Here is a 7139-nt window from a genome sequence, read left to right as displayed (position 1 = left end):
TGTTGTCGGGAAATAACCCATTTGTTGCAGTGTGTATATCCTCAGGTAAAAACAGAGATAATCAAGGGCATGTGCTGATCTCTGGATGTTGTTGTCGGGAAATAACCCATGTGTTGCAGTGTGTATATCCTCAGGTAAAAACAGAGATAATCAAGGGCATGTGCTGATCTCTGGAGATTGAGTGTACATCCAGATACACCAGGAGGGAGTGTTGGGATAGATTTGGTCTGGTCCGCACATACAGTACTCCTTACAGCACCTGCAGTGGTAAAGATCGTCATGTCTCTCTTTGGTGGGTGCATAATTCTCACAAGAAGTAAGGTCCAGCTGCATAGGGTGAGTGTCACGTTCTGACCATAGTTCTTTTGTGTTTTCTTTGTTTTAGTGTTGGTCAGGACGTGAGCTGAGTGGGCATTCTATGTTGTGTGTCTAGTTTTCACGTTTCTATGTTTGGCCTGATATGGTTCTCAATCAGAGGCAGGTGTTAGTCATTGTCTCTGATTGGAAACCATATTTAGGTAGCCTGTTTTGTGTTGGGGTTTGTGGGTGGTTGTCTTCTGTCTTTGTGTCTATGCACCAGATAGGACTGTTTCGGTTTTTCACATTTATTGTTTTGTAGTTTGTAGTGTTCACGTTTTTGTCATTATTAAAACATGATAAACACTAACCACGCTGCGCTTTGGTCCGATCCCTGCTACACCTCCTCTTCAGACGAAGAGGAGGAAATCTGCCATTACAGTGAGCTTGAAAACACCATGACAGAGGAAGCGGAGCTAAAGAGAGAGAAAGACTAGATTCCACTGTAGACGTACATGCAGATGGGTTAAGTCTAGGAGCTACTTGTTCTATTGGTTAATGCATCACATGAAGAGGATAGATGGGTAATTGTGCTCTAAACGACATGTTGAAGGCATTAATGTGAAAGCATATACAGTGCTGAGTTACCTCAAGAGGATGTAACGTTGATTAGAGATACGCACTTGCCTATCAGGTGATGTGCCTATTACGTGGCAATAAAAAAGTTAAAATGACATGGCTTGGAAACACCTCTCAGAACCTGGGGCCGAAAGGGGAAGACTGGGCGGAATCATGAGGAAGCTTCTTTAGGGCTTTCCAGCAGGAAAGTATCCTGGAAGCATAGAGTGAGGTGAAGAGAGAGTGGGAATTGTCATGGTCTCAGACTTCGGGTTTTCATGAATATAATTATGCATAACTTATCACATTGTTAATACTGTTATGTTTTGTGTTTTCCGTTGCTTTGCAAGTCTTATGCTATCAGTCTCTTAGGAATCAGAAGTAGAACGTGGAGAAACTAAAAGCAGCTCAGCTGAAGTGAAGGAAGTCACCAGCTTCAGCTGGAATGGCATTTTGTTGTGTGATCTGAGATGGAAATAAGATGGTGTATGGTGTAATCATAGAACAGAGGACATAAGTCTCTGAGTTTGAAAAACCTCACGGAAACAGCCTGAACCAGGACCGGAGGTTCCACGTCCGGTGATCCCAGGACTTCATCCGAGTGTTCCGGAGGAAGTGGAACAAGCCAAGGCGAGAGGGTCCCTACGGAGCGGTCCTAGCGACACCAACAGTCGTCCAGGTGAAAGGAAGCAACATCTGGTACCATCTAAACCACTGCACCAGAGTCCTAGCGGGGAGAAGGAGGCGACCACCGAGCCATGAGGATGCTGATAAACCAGGCGAGTGTCCGGAGGGAACGGGAGCAGAGGAGGTCAGTGCGCCAGGTAGGAGCCAAGATGTCGATGCGCCAGGCAGGAGCCAGGATGTCGATGCGCCAGGCAGGAGCCAGGATGTCGATGCGCCAGGCAGGAGCCAGGATGTCGATGCGCCAGGCAGGAGCCAAGATGTCGATGCGCCAGGCAGGAGCCAAGATGTCGATGCGCCAGGCAGGAGCCAAGATGTCGATGCGCCAGGCAGGAGCCAAGATGTCGATGCGCCAGGCAGGAGCCAAGATGTCGATGCGCCAGGCAGGAGCCAAGATGTCGATGCGCCAGGCAGGAGCCAAGATGTCGATGCGCCAGGCAGGAGCCAGGCAGAAGCTGAAGGAGATGCGGATCAAGGAGCCAACAGATGCTCTCGCCTGAATATCCAGAGAGTCCAGGGATGGGGAGGAGTGACATGCCGGTTGCTCCTGATGACATACCTACTCTGGCAGATACCTCGCCTGAATATCCAGAGAGTCCAGGGATGGGGAGGAGTGACATGCCGGTTGCTCCTGATGACATACCTACTCTGGCAGATGCTCTCGCCTGAATATCCAGTAGAGTCCAGGGATGGCGAGGAGTGACATGCCGGTTGCTCCTGATGACATACCTACTCTGGCAGATGCTCTCGCCTGAATATCCAGAGAGTCCAGGGATGGCGAGGAGTGACATGCCGGTTGCTCCTGATGACATACCTACTCTGGCAGATGCTCTCGCCTGAATATCCAGAGAGTCCAGGGATGGCGAGGAGTGACATGCCGGTTGCTCCTGATGACATACCTACTCTGGCAGATGCTCTCGCCTGAATATCCAGAGAGTCCAGGGATGGCGAGGAGTGACATGCCGGTTGCTCCTGATGACATACCTACTCTGGCAGATGCTCTCGCCTGAATATCCAGAGAGTCCAGGGATGGCGAGGAGTGACATGCCGGTTGCTCCTGATGACATACCTACTCTGGCAGATGCTCTCGCCTGAATATTCAGAGAGTCCAGGGATGGCGAGAAGTGACATGCCGGTTGCTCCTGATGACATACCTACTCTGGCAGATACCTCGCCTGAATATTCAGAGAGTCCAGGGATGGCGAGGAGTGACATGCCGGTTGCTCCTGATGACATACCTACTCTGGCAGATACCTCGCCTGAATATCCAGAGAGTCCAGGGATGGCGAGGAGTGACATGCCGGTTGCTCCTGATGACATACCTACTCTGGCAGATGCTCTCGCCTGAATATCCAGAGAGTCCAGGGATGGCGAGGAGTGACATGCCGGTTGCTCCTGATGACATACCTACTCTGGCAGATGCTCTCGCCTGAATATCCAGAGAGTCCAGGGATGGCGAGGAGTGACATGCCGGTTGCTCCTGATGACATACCTACTCTGGCAGATGCTCTCGCCTGAATATTCAGAGAGTCCAGGGATGGCGAGAAGTGACATGCCGGTTGCTCCTGATGACATACCTACTCTGGCAGATACCTCGCCTGAATATCCAGAGAGTCCAGGGATGGCGAGGAGTGACATGCCGGTTGCTCCTGATGACATACCTACTCTGGCAGATACCCCTGACAGAGGCGCTGTCCAAAGGGACGGAGAAACAATGACAGGAGAATAGGAAGGAGACTTTCTTACCATCAACTTCTCTGTCCTCACATGGTCTTTCTAACAGAGTGAAAACCAGGACAGATGAAGAACGGTAGAATGGCCTTGACAGCAACAGCGAAAAAACCTAGAAGAAATTGTAAACTCACCTCCTACATGCACTAGTACACCAACTAAGATAATGACAAAACCACAAGAAAAGTGGGTTGATGCAGAAAATCTGGACATCTGTTACCAACTGGTGGTAGCCATAATGAAGAAACTACCCTAGAATCAAACATTGACCAAAAATGTAGAACAGTAATAACAAATGGCTGGTATAAGTGGGTTCAGTGGGTCCAGCACACATAACTTGGTCTTTCCTTGCAGCACTGGACCACACAACTGGACAATAATCAAGATTAGACAAAACTAGAACCTGCAGAACTTTTTGGAGTGTGGTGTCAAAAACGCAGAGCATCTCTTTTATTACGGACAGACCTCTCCCCATCTTTGCAATCACTGAATCTATATGTTTTGACCATGACAGTTTACAATCGAAGGTAACACCAAGTAATTTAGTCTCATAGTCTGCTGGTTGTGCGGGATTGTTCGATGTACATGTGTACACGTCTGTGTGTCACGGTTTTCCCATGTGTTTTTTTTTTTTGCTGGACTGTTTTAGTCCCCCGTGTTTGGGGCATTTGTTTTGGTTGGCGTATGTTCACCATTGTGGTGCATTAAAAGTTAGCACTACCCTGAACTCTCTGCTTCCTGCACCTGACTTCTCACCCGCTACACCCCGGGCGTTACAGAGCAAAGGTTGTTGAGATGGATGTGAGGTTGATTACCTCCATAGAGTTTAAGACGGTGCTCCCCTTCTCATCTATACTGGAACATTAAATTGTGTGGAACTCTAAAGTTCTAGAGGGAGGTTATGTAGGTGAAAATTCATGACTATGGTTGATTTTCAGTAACCTATACTGTTCTCTTTGAAGTAGAAAGAAAAATCGAAATAAAAGTTTAAATATTAGACACGTGTAAACAGAATGAAGGCTGAAGCCCATGTGAGTGTACAAAGCTGGATCAACATCAAATTGACCATTGGACATGTAAAAAACAGAACGTAAGCAGAATCTGTGTGGATGAGGCAAGGTAAACCAACAAGACGTGTCTGGTCTGAGCCATGTCTGATCTTGTGAAGGCTACTGGACACACACATGGGTTAGTCATACATAGACAACATCTGCCTGAACTTGTAAAGACCTCTGGACAGGAACATTAGCTAATCAGTGATAGGCCACCAGTAGGAGGGGGCATGTCACGCCACCAATATAATATATTCCCCAATGTATGAGCCAATAAGAGAATGGAAACTAAGTAAGACAACAAGATTTGTGAAGAGGAGTGATGACGTTATGTAAGGATAAGACTGTATAAAAGCCAAGTACTAAGAAGGAAGAGTCAGTTCTTCCATGGAATTGCTTGGCTTTGTTACCCTCTGTCACGTCCGCCGAAAGAAGAGGACCAAAGTGCAGCGTGGTGAGCATACATTATCCATTTATTTTAGAAAATGTCGCCAACAAAACGACAAACGAAGAAAACAACCGTGAAGCTTACAGGGCTAAGTGCCACTAACAAAGATAACTACCCACACTGAAAGGAGGGATAAAGGGCTACCTAAGTATGATTCCTAATCAGAGACAACGATAGACAGCTGTCCCTGATTGAGAACCATACCCGGCCAAAACATAGAAATAAAGAAATATAGAAAACAAAGCATAGAATGCCCACCCCAAATCACACCCTGACCAAACCAAATAGAGACATAAAAAGGCTCTCTAAGGTCAGGGCGTGACAGTACTCCCCCCAAAAGGGGGCGGACTCCGGCCGCAAAACCTGAACCTATAGGGGAGGGTCTTGGTAGGCATCTATCCGCGGTGGCGGCTCTGGTGCGGGACGTAGACCCCGCTCCACCTCTGGCTCACCCCTCGTCGCCGACCCCGGACTGGGGACCCTCGCTGCGGGCCCCGGACCGGAGACCGTCGCTGGAGGCTCCGGACCGGGGACCCTCATTGCGGGCTTTTTGCCATGACTCCTCATGGCAAAAAGAGACGTATGGGCAGCCTGGTGCGTGGAGCTGCCACAGGGCTTACCAGGCTGGGGAGACATACAGGAGGCCTGGTTCAGGGAGCAGGCACAGGACTCACCAGGCTGGGGAGACATACTGGAGGCTTGGTTCTTGGCGGAGGCCCCGGATACACTGGGCCGTGGAGGCGCACTGGAGGTCTCGAGCGTAGAGCCTGCACAACCCGTCCTGGCTGGATGGTTATCTTCGCCCTGCAAATGCGGGGCGCTGGCACAGGACGCACTGGGCTGTGCCAATAACATCTGCTACCATGTGTATTGAACAATAACATCTGCTAACCATGTGACGTGACCAATAACATCTGCTAACCATGTGTATGTGACCATAACATCTGCTAACCATGTGTATGTGACCATTAACATCGCTAACCATGTGTATGTGACCAATAACATCTGCTAACCTGTGTATGTAACCAATAACATCTGCTAACCATGTGTATTACCAATAACATCTGCTAACCATGTGTATGTGACCAATAACATCTGCTAACCATGTGTATGTGACCAATAACATCTGCTAACCTGTGTATGTAACCAATAACATCTGCTAACCATGTGACCAATAACATCTGCTAACCATGACCAATAACATCTGTAAACCATGTGTAGACCAATAACATCTGCTAACCATGTATGTGACCAATAACATCTGCTAACCATGTGTATGTGACCAATAACATCTGCTAACCATGTGTATGTACCAATAACACTGCTAACCATGTGTATGTCACAATAACATCTGCTAACCATGTGTATGTGACCAATAACATCTGCTAACCATGTGTATGTATCCAATAACATCTACTAACCATGTGTGACCAATAACATCTGCTAACCTGTGTATGTAACCAATAACATCTGCTAACCATGTGTATTTACCAATAACATCTGCTAACCATGTGTATGTGACCAATAACATCTGCTAACCATGTGTATGTGACCAATAACATCTGCTAACCATGTGTATGTGACCAATAACATCTGCAACCATGTGTATGTGACCAATAACATCTGCTAACCATGTGTTGTACCAATAACATCTGCTAACCATGTGTATGTAACCAATCATCTGCTAACCATGTGTTGTAACCAATAACATCTGCTAACCAGTGTGTGTGACCAATCATCTGCTAACCATGTGTATGTGACCAATAACATCTGCTAACATGTGACCAATAACATCGTTTAACCATGTGTATTAACCATAACATATGTTAACCATGTGTATGTGACCAATAACATCTGCTAACCATGTGTATGTAACCAATAACATCTACTAACCATGTGTATGTGACCAATAACATCTGCAACCATGTGTATGTACCACATAACATCTACTAACATGTGTATTTGACCAATACCATCTGCTTAACATGTGTATTTGACCAATACCATCTGCTTAACATGTGTATTTGACCAATACCATCTGCTTAACATGTGTATTTGACCAATAACTCTGCCAATAACATCTGCGATCCTTTACGTGCGGTTATGGAACCCCTACCTGTCCCAGACCTGCTGTTTTTCAACTCTTATTATCGGCTATGAAAAGCCAACTGACATTTATTCCTGATTATTATTTGACCATGCTTGTCATTTATGAACATTTTGAACATCTTGGCCATGTTCTTTTATAATCTCAACCCGGCACAGCCAGAAGAGGACTGCCACCTCATAGCCTGGTTCCTCTCTAGGTT

The sequence above is a fragment of the Salvelinus namaycush genome, chromosome 6, assembly GCF_016432855.1.
Source record: "Salvelinus namaycush isolate Seneca chromosome 6, SaNama_1.0, whole genome shotgun sequence".
NCBI lineage: Eukaryota > Metazoa > Chordata > Actinopteri > Salmoniformes > Salmonidae > Salvelinus > Salvelinus namaycush.
The sequence above is the reverse complement of the archived record's forward strand: the minus strand, read 5'-3'. Positions refer to the sequence as shown.